Here is an 18,551-nt window from a genome sequence, read left to right as displayed (position 1 = left end):
AAATCTAAATGGGTTACAGAAAACTTAAATAGTGCAGGATTTCTCTCTTCTTCCCTTTTTTTCACACTCTCTCTGACTCTATCTGTCATAGTATTCCAGGGCTAATAAGAATGAAAGTAGAAAGTAGTATACATATATACATGCATAATGTATACATATATGTATGTGTATATAAAAGTATATATACATGTATACACAGCCATGGAACTTATACAAATATTAAAATTTTTTATGGCATAAAAATCTCACAAGTAAATAGGAACAGGCAGAAATATTAAACATCTTTTATTGGCTCATATATAAATAATTATATTTCATAAGGGCCAATAAAGAATGAAAATTAATTGGAAACTAGGTAATTTTTCCTGAACTAATGGGTCACAGGTTCAAATCATAGAAATGATCATAAAAATAATTTTCTATAAAGATAAGACATTGTGCTAATTTTGGGAAGATATAGTCAAAGCAGTCCTTGGGGAAAACATCTCAAATAATTACATCATCAAAAAATAATGAATGTGAAACAGAAAAGATAAACCATAATTTAATTCTCATTAAACAACAAAATATATAAATCTTAAGAATAAAAAAATATTAATGCAATTAACACCTCCTTCCCCCAACTGAATTAAAACTACTGGAGAATTGCTTTATAGAACTAAGAAAATAATGAAATTGAGTTGGAAGAACAAAAGGTAAAGTGTATAAGAGAACACAATGAAAAGGGAAAACCTGGGTTTTTTAAGCAAAACAGGACAAGATCTTAAATTATACTACAAAACAGTAATCAAAATAATTTGGTTCTAGTTGTGAATATGGCGATCAGCAGAATAGGTTTTATATATATGTATGTATATGTAGCATAAGAACCTAGAAGCAAATTAACCTAATAATCTAGTGTTGCATGAACCCAATGACCACAGCTTTTGGGAAAAAGTTTTAACAGATTTTCAACCATATCTTATAACATCATATGTCAAGACAATCTCCATAAAATGGACAAATGACCAAGTTATAAAAAGCAGATCATAAGAAGGAAAAGGAAGAAACTACCATTCAAAACTATGGACATAGGAAAAGTTCATTATAAACATAGGGATAAAGTGTGTCACAGAAAACAAAATGCATACCTTTGATTAAATGAAATCTAAAAGTTTTTGTACAAATAAATCCAGTATAGCTAAAATTAGAAATAGGTAGCTGGGTGAAAATATTTCTAGAAGCATCTCTGATAAATATCTCATTTACCAGATATATAAGGAACTACTCCAAATTTATAAAAATTAAGTTTTTAGATATATGGTTGATAGTCTGTTATGCCTGTTTTCTCACAAACTGTGAGGATGAGAAATTGGAAGTAGAAAAATGATTGACAAATATTGACAAAATTTTAAAAATTTAAAAAAAAAAGGAGCAACAGGAGAATATAAGGAAGAAATCTTAAAAACTATTACAAAAATGTCAGGAGACAAAAAAAAAGCTAAAAACTAAGAACATAAACAGATAAATCAACAGAATTAACATATGAAAATCAGAAAGGTGAGTAGTAAAGTAACAAAAAGATTACAAATGCCTCAAAATACTGAAAAATTAAGAAAAATGCACTAATACCTAATGAAGGAGACAAATTTATGGATTTCCATAAGACAGTTGGGACTTACTTTAGTTGTACTTCAAGAGACAAGAACATTTAGAGAAGAATTCAGATGAAAACAAATAATTATATCCAACTTTGTAGAAGTAATCAGAAAAATTGAAACAAGACCAAAAAACCCCCTCAATATATGTAGGCTGATATATCTAGAACAATTTGGCCATCTGTAGTTTGGTACAAATGCAAAAATGGATGATAGGATGCTATTTTGCCTACTAAGAAAATAGAGCTTGATTCTCAATGTTGACATAAGTGTTATTGTCTTTGAATCTACAAAAGCAGTTAAAAGAAAGCATAATTCATTATCTTAAAGTATAGATTAAGATTCACCAGGGTGCTTCTTCCAATCACCCTGAGTTCAATCATGTTACTTTTTAAGATTTCATCAAATAGAAACTACCTTATTTTACTTATCTTGAATAAATGATTCAATTTTTAAGCAACAGAATAGAAATCTTTTTAGCTCAAGGAGAGCCATATTTTTTGTCCATAAATTCAATTAAACCCAAATGGTTATGGAGTACCCATTTGCAATTCACTATGCTAAACATTCAGGGATAAAGATAAAAGTTATCTCCAAGGAATTTACAACCTGATAGAGAAAGTGCAAGACTTGCACATATATAACTCATATAAATTAGCATATAAATGCTCTGCCTTGTGAAGTTTATTTCAGATTACAAAAGGAGAAAATCATGTCTAAATGACTTTTGAGATTGTTACATTTTCCCCTGTTTAGTTAAGTAGCTTCAGATATGACTGACTCTTTGTGACTCCCTTTGGGATTTTTTTGGCAAAGATACTGAAGTGTTTTGCTATTTGTTTCCTCCAGTTCATTTTTACAATTGAGGAAACTGAGGCAAGCAGGGTTAGATGACTTTCCTAGGGTAACAGAGCTAGAAGTATTTGAAGCCAGATTCGCACTTACAAAGATGAGCCTTCCTAGGCCAATCTCTTTTCATTGTACCATCTCATTGCACTTAAGGGTGTGTGTGATGTGCATGGTGGTTGGTTTTTCCAAAGAAAGGGAGAGAGCAAGAGATTGGGAAAACAGATAAAGTGAAGCACAATCTGGAAGGAGAAGCAAAAAACATTACTTTTCAAAACAGTTGACGCTTTACACAAGCAAAATGCAGCCATGTCAGACAAAATATATAGAAAGATGACTTAAAAGACCCATTGACCTGGCCTCCATGATGAGTAAAGAATGAATATTCTAATTCAAGAAATAATGTAAGAAAATTGCCACCAATTTCTGAATATGCCTCTTGCCAGAGGTTGTTACAATGAAGGAAACGAATTTACAAATTGCCTCTTGGAAAATAAAGCAAAACAAAATCTATGCTTTAAACATCTTTGACACATAATAAATTGTTGACTAAATGAAAATATTATTCTGCACACACTAGAAATTGCAAAAGTAAATGGAATAATATGTCTAATAAGCAAAGGAGCTTAAGATGCAGCTTAGAATAAGAGAGCTTATAAATCTGAATCCAATATGAAAAAGAGGAACATTCAATGAGAGGTGGTGAAACATGGTGATACTATGTTGTGACATGGGAAAAGGCTGTTATGTTGACACTTCCATATTTATTTTGTATCAAGCATTAATTTGAAATTTGAAATTTTTCTCTCATTGGAGTTTTTAATAAATGAGTTATTTCAGCCTCTATCACCTTTTAATATATCAATCACCTTTTAAAACTTAAGCCTAATATATATTCCCCATTTTATCTCTTTTAAGTATTTTGGATTGATAGCAAACTGTGATTTCCAGCTATTGTTTTAGACTCTTATTATTTCATTTTTTTTTCTTAATTTGATGTTTGAGAATTTCATTTAATTGATAGTTCTGTAATAAGAAAGTCTTGCCAAGTTATCTTTAGGGAGGTACCTTTGGTTTTATATATTACTTTTATCCTAGGCATCTCAAGACACTTTATTTTGTTATACCTTTGTTAGGTATTTCTCATAACCCTTTTCCTTAAATGTCATAAAAGGAAGTTAATTTCTTTACAAAGAAAGTGTCTCTAAAAATAGTGCTTTTGTGTTCTTTCATATCCCTCAAAAAGACTCAGTTCTTCAGTGAGATTGTTGGTATAAGATTACATAATGCATCTGTTTAATAATTTCAGACATGTTTCACTCTTATGATCCCAACTGGGGCTTTTGGCTAGTTATTGGACTGGTTGGTTATTTCCTTCTCCAGCTCATTTAACATATAGGAAATTGAGGCAAACAGGATTAAGTATCCAGGGTCATGCAACCAGTAAGTGCTTGAGACCAGATTTGAACTCAGGAAGGCGTCCTCCTGATTCCAAGTCCAAGTCCACTGTGGTACCTAAATGCTCTGTAATGCTGTTTAAGTTTTCATTTTAGTAAATTTCAAATGTCAATACCACACTTTTCATAAATGGATTCTTTTCATTTGATTATATATTTTTCATTCTCATGAGTATATATATTCTCATAGTTACCTACATACACACAAATACATAAGATGTGTATGTATAGACACAAATACATTATATACACATGGATATATATATATATATCTCAGAATGTTGGTGGTGGGATATATATATATATCCCACCACCAACATTCTGAGGCACCCTTCACTGTCAGACTAAGGAATTAGAATGAGCTAGCTTGAATTTAAAATCCCATATAGTCAAATTTTACTAATTATCCTTTGTTCCACCTGACTTTTCTTTTTTCTATAGCTGCCGAATATATGATTCTGAGATCTGCCACCTAGTGGCAAAAGGAATACAGATGAACTTAAGCAGAAATTACTTGTTTTTTCCACTGTTCTTTTACTGGGCTTCTTCATCTTTTGTGTGTGTCCTAGGGCAGTCTTCTGAAGCCAACAGACCTTTTTTTTAGAAAGACATTTTAAAATCATATGAAAAAAGTACATAAGATTATAAAGGAAATTATATTAAAATAATCGTCAAAAGAATTTCAGATAACCCAAATTAAAAAAAAAAAAAAAAAAAACTTGTTTTAGATGAATTTAATGTGGTCCATGATGTAGGAACCAGACCTGTGATTTTATTGATATAGGGAATTCCCAGATGAGGAAACTCACTCTGTCTATACAAGTTAGTATTTATTTTTCAAGTTGCTGTTTTAACATAGAGAAGGACACACAGGAGATGAAACTTGAACTCAGATCTGCTCTCAGACATTTACTAGCTGTGTGATCTTGGGAAATAGCTTAACTAATGCCCCTCAGTTGCCTAAATTGTAAAATGGGGATCATAAAAGCACTTTCTCACAGTGGCAATTGAGAAGATAAAATGAGACAATATTTATAAAGTGCTTGCCACTATGACTGGCACATAGTAGATATTTAATAAATTATTTTTCATTTTTTCTCCCTTCTTCCTTTCCCATTCCTAGCTTCAAATATATGTGTGTATACATACATATACATATATATGTATATACACACAAATATGTGTATATAAGAAAGCATTTATTAAGTGCTGAGTATATGTTCCAAGCACTGTGCTTAATGGTTTTTACAAATATTGTCTCATTTAATCTTCACTGCGATCTTGATAAGCAGGTAATACATTGTATAGTAGAGATTACTAAGGCAAAAACTTGTCCAACCTTCTATAATTTATACATATGCATATGTAATTACATATACATAAGTATATACAACAACTATATAATATATACATATGCAATGCACATATATGTATGTGTGCATGTATATGTGTGAGTATGTATATATGCATGTGTCACTAAGTTTTTTGGAGCACCCTGGATATAATTATAATGTAATACTTATCATTACTTACTATAGGGGATGTCACAAAAGGCTTAATGCTGTAAAATTTTAGGCTATTAAAGCAAGAAAAAAATTTTAGACACTTGGTATGTATGGTGAAAATCTAACAGTTTAAATAGAGAGAAAAATAGTGATTATTAATCACATGATTGGAGGTAGTAATGATAAAGTTAGGGGAATGAGTATAGTGGTTAAAAGACTACAATAATTTGTGCTTTGAAATTGGTAGTTCTGTACATTTATATATACATATACACATATGTCTAAATATATATGTACACACAATATATACATTATGTAGGTATAAAATAAACCATGAATATATGTATGTATACAAGTATGTACATATGTGTAAAATATATATGTTAGTGTGGTTCTATACACACATATATTTATAGTATCTTTTTGCTTACCTACTTATTTATTCTGAATGCCAACATCAGAGATCATTTTCGTAATTTATGGATAATCCTTACACATTTTAGTTAAAAAAAAGCCTAAAGTAACTTTAAATAATGTTTTGTAGTTTATGCACTGGTGTAAAATTTTTGGCTGAACTCAAAGCCTGATGCTAAATGAGAAATATGTGAAAGGCAAGCAGATTTATGAATTATCATTTCATTGACTTAGCAACAGCCAATCCACTCACCAGAGGTTGTCAAGGAAAGGCTCCTTGTTTGAAATATCAGCAACAGGTTCAAGAGCAGAGCAAAGATGGCAGAGTGAAGCCAGGAAAATGATGGAGCTCTCCCAGTTTCCCTTAAAAAACACATAAAACTAAGCCTCTGAACAGTCTCATGGAAATAAATCACTCTCCAGCTCAAGATAGATTGGAAAGACTCCAAGAAAAGCCAGTCTCACTAAGAGGAAAGGGGTGTTCAGCCCAGCTCCTATGCTGGCTGGGAAAGCCAGTGAGAGAATCTCAATCACAGCAGATGAGCAACTCTGAGACCATCAGTCCTGGCTCAGTAGCAGAGCAGACCAGTGTGGCAGCCTCCAGTCCAAGCTCAGAAAGTAAATCCTGGGAAACCAGGCTGTTTTCTGGAAAGAACAAATAAAGCCATTCCCGGATGTGAGTAAACTATTAACTACAAAAGGTCTCTATGCTCAAAGCCAAGGCTCAGAACTTGCACAAGAAGCTTTGGAGAGTTCCCCCTTTACCTCAGGAACCAAGCTCAACCATAAAAAGCACAAAAGAGAACCAAGCTCAACCATAAAAGGCACAAAAGAGAACATAAAAAAGAAGAAAATAAAATGAGCAATAAACAAAAGAACTTTAACCAAAGCAGACTACTATGGTGACAGAGAAGACCAACTCAGTTGAGGACAGTTGTCCACAGAAGAAATCTCAAAAAAATTATTGGTTTACCTGAAGGTCATTTACCAAAAAAAGCAGCCTTGATATATTAGAAGCAAAGGGGGAAATAGTCACTGAAAGAATGTCCACAAGGAACATTGTTGCAAAACTCCAGAAGTATAATCTCAAAGCAAAAATACTGCAAGCTACCAGAAAAAAGCAATTTAAGTATCAAGGAGCAACAGTCAGAGTTACTCAGGATCTGGCAGCTTCTGTAACAAAGTATCTGAGGTCTGGAACACCATATTCTAAAAGGCAAAGGACCCTGAGGTTACACAAAGACTAAACTACTATGACTGAGCAGCATTTTTCAGAGGAGATGGATCTTCACTGAAGTTAGAGAGTTTCAATCATTTCTATTGAAAAACCCGAACTAAACAACATTTGATCTTCAAACACAGGACTCCAGAGAAGTATACAAAGGTAAATGGGGGGAAGATATATATGTGTGTGTGTGTGTGTATGTATGTGTATGGAGGTTAATAGAATCCTAGAAAATCTAGATATGATAGACCTCTGGAGAAAATAGAATAGAGACAGAAAGGAATACACCTTTTTTCTCCATGGTACATGGCACCTACAGGAAAACTTGACCATAAAAACCTCACAATCAAATGCAGAAAAGCAGAAATACTAAATGCTTCCTTTTGGGATCACAGTACAATAAAAATTATATTCAATAAAGGGCCAGGGAAAGATAGACTAAAAACCAATGGGAAATGAAATAATCTAATTCTAAAAATGAGTGGGTCAAACAAGTAACAAACAATCCATAATTTCATCCAAGAGAATGACAATAATGAGACAACATACTGAAATTTATGGGATACAGTTAAAGCAGTTGTTAGGGGAAATTTTATACCTCTAAATAGCGAGATGAATAAAATAAAGAGATCAATGAATTGCTCATACAACTAAAAAAGTTTTTAAAAAGAACAAATTAAAAATACCTAACTAAACATCAAATTAAAATTTTGTAACTCACAGAAGAGAATAATAGAATTGAAACGAAAAAAAAAAAAACTATTGAACTCATCAATAAAACTGAGATAGTTTTATGAAAAAGCTAACAAAATAGATAAACCTTTGGTTAATTAGATTAGAAAAAGGAAATGAAGAAAAATAACTAGAATCAAAAATGAAAAGGGTGAACTTACTACCAATGAAAAAGAAATAAAAGCAATAATTAGGAGTTATTTTCTCAATTCTATGGCAGAAAATCTGACAATCTAATTGAAATGGATGAATATTTACAAAAATGCAAATTCCCTAGATTAATAGAAGAGGAAATAAATTACTTAAACAGTCCCATCTTAGAAAAAGAAATCAAAAAAGAAAAAAATCTTCAGGGCCAAATGGATTCACAAGTGAATTCTGCCAAACATTTAATGAACAATGAATTCCAACACTAAGTAAATTATTTGGAAAAATAGGTAAATAAGTTCTACCAAATTCCTTCTATGAAATAAATATGGTACTGATAACTAAACCAAGAAGAGTCAAAACAGAGAAAGAAATTACAGAACATACCATTAATGGATATTAATACAAAAATTTTAAATAAAATTTTAGCAAAGAGATTACAACATATTGATAGGATAATACACTATGACCAAGTGAGATTTATATCAGAAATGCAGAGCTGGTTCAATATCAAGAAAGCTATTACCATAATCAACCATATCAATAACAAAACCAACAGAAATCATATTATAATCTCAATAGATGCAGAAAAAGCTTTTGACACAATATAGCACCCATTCCCATTAAAAAATCACTAGGGAGCATATGGATAAAAGGAACTTTCCTGGAATTAATAAGCAGTATCCATCTAAAATCAACAGCAAGCATTATTTGTAATGGAGAGAAGCTGTACACATTCCTAATAAGATCACAGATGAAAAAAGGATGCTCATTATCACCACTAGCATATACCATTGTACTAGAAATCTTGGTTTTAGTAATAAGAAAAAAGAAATTTGTATAGGCAATGAGGAGATAAAACTATCATTCTTTGCAGATTATATGATGATATACTTAGAGAATCCTGGAAAATCATCCAAAAACCTATTCAGAATAATTCACAGCTTTAGTAAAGTTGCAGGATATTCAAAAAAAAGAAAGAAAGAAAAAGGAGGGGGTGAATAGAAGAGAGGGCAGAAACACTTAGGGGTATGAAAAAGGAGGAGTGATAAAATGGCAAGTAGAGGGCTGAGTGGGTTAGAAACAAAACACAGAAGAGGAACAGGGTGGAAAGGAAGAACGGAAATATTTACAGGAGAGAAAATAGGATGGAGAGAAATACGTAACTGGTAATCATAAGTGCGGATATGAATGGTTGTGTTCTCATTGGTTTTCTGGAGGTCTCTGAACCAGCCTTCATTTCAGAGATTAATCACCACAAGAATAGCCAGATGTTAAAGTCCAAATTCTTTATTATCTCCTTGCCTGGGACAAGAAAGCCCTTCCAGAGGCTTGGTTTCAGTGGAGAAGGGAAGGAAGAGAGCCTGCCACCACAGTGGTGTGAGATGCCCCGAGGGCTTGTGCTTCAGCTTCCAGCCACTACAAAGATGGACAACGGGAATGTGTCTCTGAGTCCCTCCCTGTTTATAGGCTCTATTACAGTTAAATCCATTCATCATACTGAATATAAGTCAATCATTATATCACTAGGGAACCATTATTTGTTGTAAGATTAAATCAATGAAGAGAAAATGGAGTATTCCTTTCTGTCCCTATTCAATTTTTTCTTATCATATCTAAGTTTTCTAGGATTGTATTAACCTCCCTAATTTATTTCTTTGTGGTTAGATTCATCTCTGAGAGGGGGAGGTTGAAGTCCTCCAACTAATATAGTTTTTCTCTCCAGTTCTTCCTATAACTGACAACTTCTTAAGAATGTGGATGTTCTACCACTTGGTGCATAAATATTTAGCATCAATACTACTCTTTAACAAGATGTAGTTTCCTTCCATTTCTCTTTTAATTAAATTCATTTTTACTTTTGCTTTATCTGAGATATGAATTGCTACCTCTGCTTTTTTTTTTTTTTAAACTTCAGCTGAAGCATAATAAATGCTGTTGTAGCCTTTAACCTTTACTCTTGCATGGGTTTTTGTGTCAATTGTGTTTCTTGTAAATAGCATATTTTAAAATTCCATTTTTAAATCTAGTCTGCAATTTACTTCCATTTTATGGGAGAGTTAATCCCATTCATTGTTATGGGCCAGAACTCTGTACTTGAAACAAGAATTCTTAAAAGGTGCTAACTAAGCGGAATCGATAAGACAATGGTTATCTAGTTTAGCGTGGTGATTAATAGTTCTCTAGACAGATCTCTTAAGGCCATAAGTTGTCAAGAATGAAAAGACCACTAAAGCTTTCACCCAGGACTCTGGGTAACTCTCTGTGTGCACAAGGTGTAAAGAAGGTAGCAACCTCTATTAGAAGAGGGATTATCCTTACATGGAAGTTCCCTGCATCAATATGACCACAGATTCAGGCTCATTTTCTTTCCTCTGCTCTATTATTTCTTGACCATTATTTCATTGAGATGCATAAGCTAGAGAAGGATAATGGAATCTTACTTTTGAATTCCAGCCTTTTAAGACAGAACTTTCTATGTCAATATTAGAGGTCAAACTTTCCCATATCCTATGCAATATTGTACCACCAAAGTGCTGAGTAGCAGTAATTGAGGCTCAAAAGGTATTGTGATGCATTATTTATAAGATTAAAACTTTTAAAAGAGCAAGACAGGCAGAAGTAAGCTTTGCTGATGCACTATTCCCATTATTTTTTTCAACTTTTAAAAAATTAAAGCCTTTTATTTTCAAAACATATGTATAGGTGATTTTCAATATTTTGCAAAACCTTGTGTTCTAAAATTTTTTCCCTTCCTTCTCCCCCATCCCCTATTCTAGATGACAAGTAATCTAATATATGAAACATGCAATTTTCTCACTATATATTTTTCCACAATTACCATACTGCACAAGAAAAATCAGATCAAAAAAGGAAAAAAAATGAGAAGGAAAACAAAATGCAAGCAAACTACAACAAAAAAGTAATTTCCATTATTAAAATAGTACTGAATTGCTTTGTTCCCTTTTGTTGTAAGGCAGGAGGCTAAGCTTCTAGGCTGTCTTAATTTTCTACATTAGAACTCAATTGCCACTAATGGGTGTGGGTGGGGATGCAAGCTGGCTAGGTACTGGCAGAGGAGAGCCCTCGACTGCCAAATGGTTACCAGGGTTAGGGGAGGAAAGAGAACTGTTTATGGAAACCAAACAGGAGCCAGTACTGGTAGGTCACTTGGAAGTAGATGCTGTAGTCTTGAGCCAAAGAGAAGCAGCAGAGTGGGTTTTGCCATGAGGAGATCTTGAAGTAGCTAGAATAAAAGGCTAGGCAAGATAATGGTACACTAAGCTACTCAAATAAGAAACTGAGAAAATAAATCAAGGCAGTAAATGAGTCCTTATTGTCCTAGTCACACAAAACTTTAGCATAGATGAATACTATTCACCAGAGGTGTCAAATTCTGAGGTTGGGAACCCCAAATCAGGTTAAAATGTAATTGGAGAAATGTTTAACAAAATAAATAAAAATACAAGGAACCTTAATTTGTTGTTCATTTTTCAATCACGCCCAATTCTTCATGACCTTTCCTTTTTCATTTCAGGAAATGAAGGCAAACAAGGTAAAAAAACTTGTCCAGGATTACACAGCTATTAAGTGTCTGAGGCAGGATTTGAACTCACCAAGAGGGATTTTGCTGATTCCAAGCCCAGAACTCTTATCTATTGTCACTTAGATGCCACAATAAAACATAATGTTCATTTGTGATTTTCTAAGTTAGGAATGCATTTCTATTTGAGTTTGACAGTACTGTTGTATATACCACTCTCTATTATTCAGTATATAAGGACTAATTAACCTGTCAGTAAGCAGACTAGCAGGGCTACCTCTAAGAAGAAGTGTTTTATGTACATTGGAAGTTCCTGTAGGACAAATATTTGGTCTTAACTTTGCATCTATTCCAGAACCTTATACCTTGCTCTGTGTGTGTGAGTATTGGGGAGGGATGACTATGTGCACTTGTGTATGCTTTGCTCACAGAATATGTAGAAATGGCATTAAATTTGGACAATAACAATGGACAGATTTGATTGCATAAATTTTTTTTTCAAAAGGTTAAAACCAATGCAGTTAAAATGAGAAGAGAAGGAGTTTAACTGAATAAAATGTATATATGTGTATATATATATATATATATATAATATATATATATATACATGCATATGTATATGTGTGTATATATATACATGCATATGTATATGTATGTATATATTCAATAACTTTTTCTGATAAAGGTTTTCTTTACAGATAAATAGAAAACGGATTATTAAATGTTATGAAAAGAAGAACTTTTTCTCACCTAACAAATTATATAAGTGGGTAGCTTTCACTCCAAATCACTATTAATTAGAGAGATATAAAATAAAGTAATTGTTTTTGTTGTTTTTTGTTTGTTTTTGAAAGTGAGAAGTGGAATTTATTATTGAAAGGAACCTTATCTCCCAAGATTTAGCCTCCTCTTCCAAACCCAGCTATATCCTTAAATTTGTTGCAAGTGATAGAGGAGGATGACTTTAGTTATTTTAACTTCCATTATTGTAGCCAATCTCCCATGGCCCATTAGGAAGTGAACAGAGTGAAACTGGAGTTGGTCAGCAAAGTGGAGGATATAAGAACTAGGCCCCTCACAGCCTGATGCTAGCTAGGAGGTTGTTTTAGAGCAAATGGCAGGAGTTAACTCTTTCTAAAGAGAGAAAAACTTCAGCAATTTTAAACATATGCATAAACTCGCAGACAATCCAGGCTATAGTTCATGAGCTTTAAAAGAATTTATTAGTGTTTAAGGTGTATAATAAACCAAGAAAGGTAAGTGAAAAATGTTGCATTGGCAAATATTTTTCAGCAGTAGGACAGTGTTGCTCTTAAGGCCTTTGCCAGTCTTGGAGCTAGAGCACTACACAAGATAAAATGTGGTACAGCTTATGGAAGCTTTCTGTGTCCTTACATTCCAATTTTCATTCTCCTTTTCACCCCAAAGTGTCCCCTAAACCTAGGCCAAGCATATAGAAGAGGTCACATTTCTGCCCAGTCTTCATTCTAGCTTCAGGAAGAGTAGTGACTGCAATCATAAAAATCTTCTACTTTCAAATCATATTTGTTACCAAAAAGAAATTTATAACTTATTTTTTATTTTATTTTTTCTTTAATAAAGCTTTTTATTTTTAAAATATATGCACTAATAATTTGACAACATTGACCCTTGCATAGGTTTGTATTTCAGATTTTCTCCTCCTTCTCCTTACCTCCCCCACCAGATGGCAAGCAATTCAAAATATGTTAAACATGTTAAAATCTATGTATAATTAAATTTAAAAAAAACAAAACAAAACAAGGTCTGAACTAGATATTCTGGCACAGATGGATTAGAAGGGATTGAGTCATTTCATAATGAAACCATAAATGGTTTCAAATTGAATTAAATCAAAGGTTTAAATATAAATTAACTTTTTTTTTTTTTTGAATGGAGGAAATTGAAGGACACAGAAAAGGCACAGGTGGAGCATCTTGGTTCTCCTGAGCAGGAAATCAGTAGAGCCATTATCAGCATTTATCTTGGAAGAGAGTATCCCCTGCAGAAACTTATATTTAAATACTCTTTCCCTTTGGAGTCTTAACATGAAGACTATACTACCCGTATTCCATTGTACCTTCTAGAAAAACATTTCCACAGGGAAAATGCTTTGGGTGAAAGTGGAAGAAGGAACAAAAATTCAAACTTGACTTTAATCTTTGTTCCTGGGGGAAAGGAGTGATACTCCATCTTCACCCATCCCTTCTTCCCAATAGACACTGACTAGAACTTTAATGAGGATTGATGGCTTCTGTGTTATTTTCTCTCTTTCCAGATAAAATACTTGACTTAAGGAAGAATCTCCATGTGAGGGTGGGGACAAGCATATTGTCTCCAGAAGAATACTGATAAAATGTATATATAAGAAAGAAAAGAAGTGGAAGCTATCTATATTTTTCCATTTAATATCATGATATTAACACATCAGAATGGATTAAGTTTTTGATGAGCTAGTTTGCACTTTCAGGAACAGAAAATAGAGTCTTTAGGAGAACAAAAACAGGTTTTTGTTTATCCTATATGGATAGAAGATGTTAAGGAAATAGTTTTGAATTGAATCAAATCAAAGTTTTAGGTACAAATTAACTTTTTTTTTAAGAAGGGGTACTGAAAAAGCATAGAAAAGATCCAGAAACATAAGGAACTCAGACAAGATAGGGCACTCTAGGAGGTATTTAAGGAAAGTGCCATAAGTGCACTGAATACCTTCAGAATTTTGACTGTTGATGCTATGAAAGAAGGAAGGAAGGAAAGAAGGAAGGAAGGAAGGAAAGGAAGGAAGGAAGGAAGGAAGGAAGGAAGGAAGGAAGGAAGGAAGGAAGGGAAGGAGGGAGAGAGTAAAGGAAGGAAGGAGGGAAGGAAGGAAAGGAAGGGAGGAAGGGAGGAGGAAGGAAGGAAAGGAGGGAGGAAAGAAAGGAGGGAAGGAGGGAGGGGAGGAAGGAAGAGAAAGAATATTAGAAACTAAATGTATACAGTAAGCTCAGGGCACAAAAAGTATAAATTTAAGTTATTTTTAATTTAATTTTTAAAAATTAAAAAAAGTAATTTTAATTATTATGCATGATCTCTTTCATTTATCATATAATCAAATGAAACTGACCTCTTTGCTGTTTTTCCTATAGGATATCTCACCTCCCATCTCTGTTCCTGGGGATGCTCTTACTTCTTGGTCATCTGCAGAACATCAGAGGGCAGATGTACCAGAGAAAATTCTCCATGTGGAAAAAAAAAAAGTCCTAATTCTAGGCATGGTACTCTATCCACTTCTCCACCTACCTGCTTTTGGAACAGGATAACACTGAAAATCCCATATTGAGCCTGATGATGCAGATTTGTAATTTCAAGTACAGGAGAGACTGAGGTTGGTGAAAATCTTGAGCTTAGTAGCATCAATAAGTATGAATTTAAAGGCAGTTGAGGTTAAATGTCTTCACTGGGAACACACAGCCAGTAAATGCATTTAGATGCCCCTGAAATAGAAATTTTTATAAGCAGGGCTTATTTCATCCTCTTAAAACTCTTTTGCTTGACATTTAAAGCCCCTTCTGATCTATTTTTCAAGACTTATTATGTATGATCCCTTTGATTTATCATATAATCAAATGAAATTGACCTCTTTGCTGTTTCTCCCATAAGATATTTCACCTCCCATCTCTGTTCTTGGGAGGCTCTTAGTGCTTGGCCATCTGCAGAACATCAGAGGGCAGATGTACCAGAGAAAATTCACCATGTAAAAAAAAAATAAAGTTCTGATTCTAGGCATGGCACTCTATCCACTGCTCCACCTAGCTGCTTTTGGAACATTATATTGTACTTTATCTGTGTAGATATTGGGTAATGGAATGACTTATCTGTGAATATTTTGAACATCCTCCTCCCATTATAGAATATAAATTCCTGGAGCAGATGTGATTTTTAGCTTGTTTCATCAGTGACTAGTGTTCAATAAATATTTTCTCAATGATTGATTAATTAGAAAGCTAGATGGTACAGAGGAGAGACCCAGAATTTGAATAAGAACTGAATTCAAATCTTTCTTCAGATACTTGATCAATATCTTGACCTCCGTTAATCTCACTCTTATTTGTAAAAATGGACTAATTTAATTTACATCTGCCCTTCCAGAGTTTTGCTAGGATAAAAGAGGTCAACCCAACTGACATTTCCTGATTCCCATCCCTCAACTCCAGTTTTTAGTGTTCCTCCCTAACCTCCAAATCTCCATGTACTTTTTAGGGATATATATCCTGTAATTACTTTCTATTACTGCTCCCTCTCCTATTAGCACAAAAACTCTTTATAGATAGAGATTATTTCATTTTTGTATTTATATCTCCAGAGCCTGGTACTTAGTAAAAATTTCTATATAATAATGATGATCATGTGAATAATAATAATAATAATGATAATAGTAACTAGCCTATAATGATAAAACATTGATAATAGTAATATTATAATACCGTGCATTGTTTTGCAAAGTGTTTGCTTTAGTATTAACTCATTCAATTTCAAAAAATCCTTTAAGTTAAATACAATTATTTATCCTATTTTAGAGATGAGAAACCTGAAGCTGATAAAAGGTTAATGGATCACACAGTTCATCAACGTCAGAGGGAAGATTTGAGTTCTTAGTCCATTCCCAGCCATGCCACTAACTGCCTTGCAAGTGCTAATGACATAGTTATGTCATCTTCAACTGGGGGGGCTGGGAAGTGATTAATGTGTTTTTTTTTTCATTCATTTGACATACATTCAGCATCTGCTAGATACTGTGGAGATTAATGTGTTCTTATACCTTTTCATAAGGAAAGACTGAAAACAGTGCATTTTCATTATAGCATCAAACATTGGAAACTACAAGTATTATCTTAGGCCAGCATTTTGATGGAAAGAGAAATTCAAATAAATTTTAACATGCTCACCTGTGATTTTGAATCACACATCATTCTCCCTCAGTGCTTATCGGGTGCAATCGAAACAAGGAAGTTCAGCGCCATATGGTGGATGTTTCTCTCCAATTCAGTGCTTTTAGAACATTTAAAAAAAAATCAAGTCACTATAAAATAGAGAAAGAGAAGATCGATGAATTGAGCTTGCAACTAAAAAAGCTAGAGAAAGAACAAATCAAAAAGTCCCCAATTGAATATCAAATTTGAAATTCTGAAAATAAAAGGGGAGATTAAAATTTTAAATGTAAGGAAACTATTGAATTAATAAATAAAAATTAAGAGTTGTTTTTTTTAAAAAAACAAAATAAATAAACCTTTAGTTAATTTGATTGATTTAGTTAATTTTGAGGAAAGAAGTAAATCATTGTTAGTCTCAAAAATGAAAAGGGAGAATTTTCCACCAATGAAGAGGAAATTAGAGCAATAATTTAGAGTTATTTTGACCAACTCTATATGTCAATAAATTAGATCATCTAAGTGAAATGGAGGAGTTCCTACAAAAATATAGATTGCCAAGATTAACAGAAGAGGAAATAAATTATTTAAGGAGTCCCACTTGAAAAAAAGAAATAGAACAAGCTATTAATCAATTCCCTAAGAAAAAATCTCAAGGGCCAGATGGATTTACATGTGAATTCTACCAAATATTTAAAGAACTAATTCAAATACTATATAAACTAGGAGTCCTACCAAATTCCTTTTATGACACAGATATGGTGCTGATAGCTAAACCAGGGATGGTGAAAACAGGGAAAGAAAAATATAGACCAATTTCTTTAATGAATATTGATGCAAAAATCTTAATAAAATATTAGCAATGAGATCTCAGAAAGTTATCCCCAGAATAATACACTATGACCAAGTAATATTTATATCAGAAATGCCTGCAAGGCTGGTTCAATATTAGGAAAACTATTAGTCTAATTGATTATGTCAAAAACCAAACTAAAAAAAAATATGATTATCTCAAGAGATGAAGAAAAAACATTTGATAATATCCAACACCCATTTCTATTAAAAACATTAGAGTATAGGAATAAATGATCCCTAAAATGATCAGTAGCATCTATTTAAAACCACCAGCAAACATCATATGTAAGGGGACAAACTTAGAATCATTGCCAGTAAAATCTGTAATGAAACAAGGTTGCTCACTATCACCATTACGATATTCAATATTTTATTAGAAATTTTATCTTTTGCAATAAAAGAAGAAAAAGAGATTAAAGGAATTAGAGAAGGTAATGAGGAAACCAAATTGTCACTCTTTGTAGATGATGTGATGGTGTACTTTGATAACCCTAGAGAATCAACTAAACTATTAAAAACAGTTTACAACTTTAGCAAAATTGCCAGATACAAAAGAAATCCACATAAATCATCATTTTTATATACTATTGTAGAGAACCTGAACTCTGGAGAAGTATACTTGAAACAAGGTGTTAACTCAGTGGAATTGATGAGATAATGGTTCTCTAGTTCACAGAGATTCGGTATATTGTAATGATGTAATTATAATAGGGTATTTAAATTGGGGACAAAGTCAGACTCAGAGGGAGACTGGTTGAGACTGTCATACTGTCAGACTGCTGGATGAGACTGGGTCACACTGAGATTGGATCAGACTATGACAGACACAGTCTATGTAAGAGACAATAAAGACTTTGGGTTCTATTCTTGGCCATTCTCATGGTGTCTATCCTAGTGAGACCAAGGCCCTTCTGGAGGACGTTCAGAAAGCTAGCCCAAACATTACATATTATCAACAAAGTCCAACAGGAAATAATGCAAAGAGAAATTCCATTTAAAATAACTGTTGATATAAAATGTTTGGGAGTCTACCTGCCAAGGCAAAGTCAGAAACTATATGAACACAATTACAAAACACTTTCCACACAAAATCAGATCTAATAAGTTGGAAAAATATCAAGTGCTCAGGGGTAGGCTGAACAAATATAAGAATGTTAATATTACCTAAATTAATCTACTTATTCAAAGCCATACCAATCAACCTCCCAAGAAATTATTTTACAGATATAGAAAAATAATAATGAAGTTCATCTGGAAGAACGAA

General features: G+C 33.0%; 1 long non-coding RNA gene across 1 annotated transcript; it reads left to right on the top strand.

The window, feature by feature from the left end:
• Window positions 1-6,704: 6,704 nt before the first annotated feature.
• On the top strand, window positions 6,705-16,564 carry LOC116419256. The gene is made up of 3 exons (XR_004229516.1): window positions 6,705-7,243; window positions 14,651-14,889; window positions 16,082-16,564. It is a non-coding gene; the product is annotated as an uncharacterized LOC116419256 (long non-coding RNA).
• The last annotated feature ends 1,987 nt before the right edge of the window (window positions 16,565-18,551 follow it).

The sequence above is a fragment of the Sarcophilus harrisii genome, chromosome 5, assembly GCF_902635505.1.
Source record: "Sarcophilus harrisii chromosome 5, mSarHar1.11, whole genome shotgun sequence".
In the NCBI taxonomy this organism is placed as follows: Eukaryota; Metazoa; Chordata; class Mammalia; order Dasyuromorphia; family Dasyuridae; genus Sarcophilus; species Sarcophilus harrisii.
This window is presented reverse-complemented; position numbering and strand designations above follow the sequence as displayed.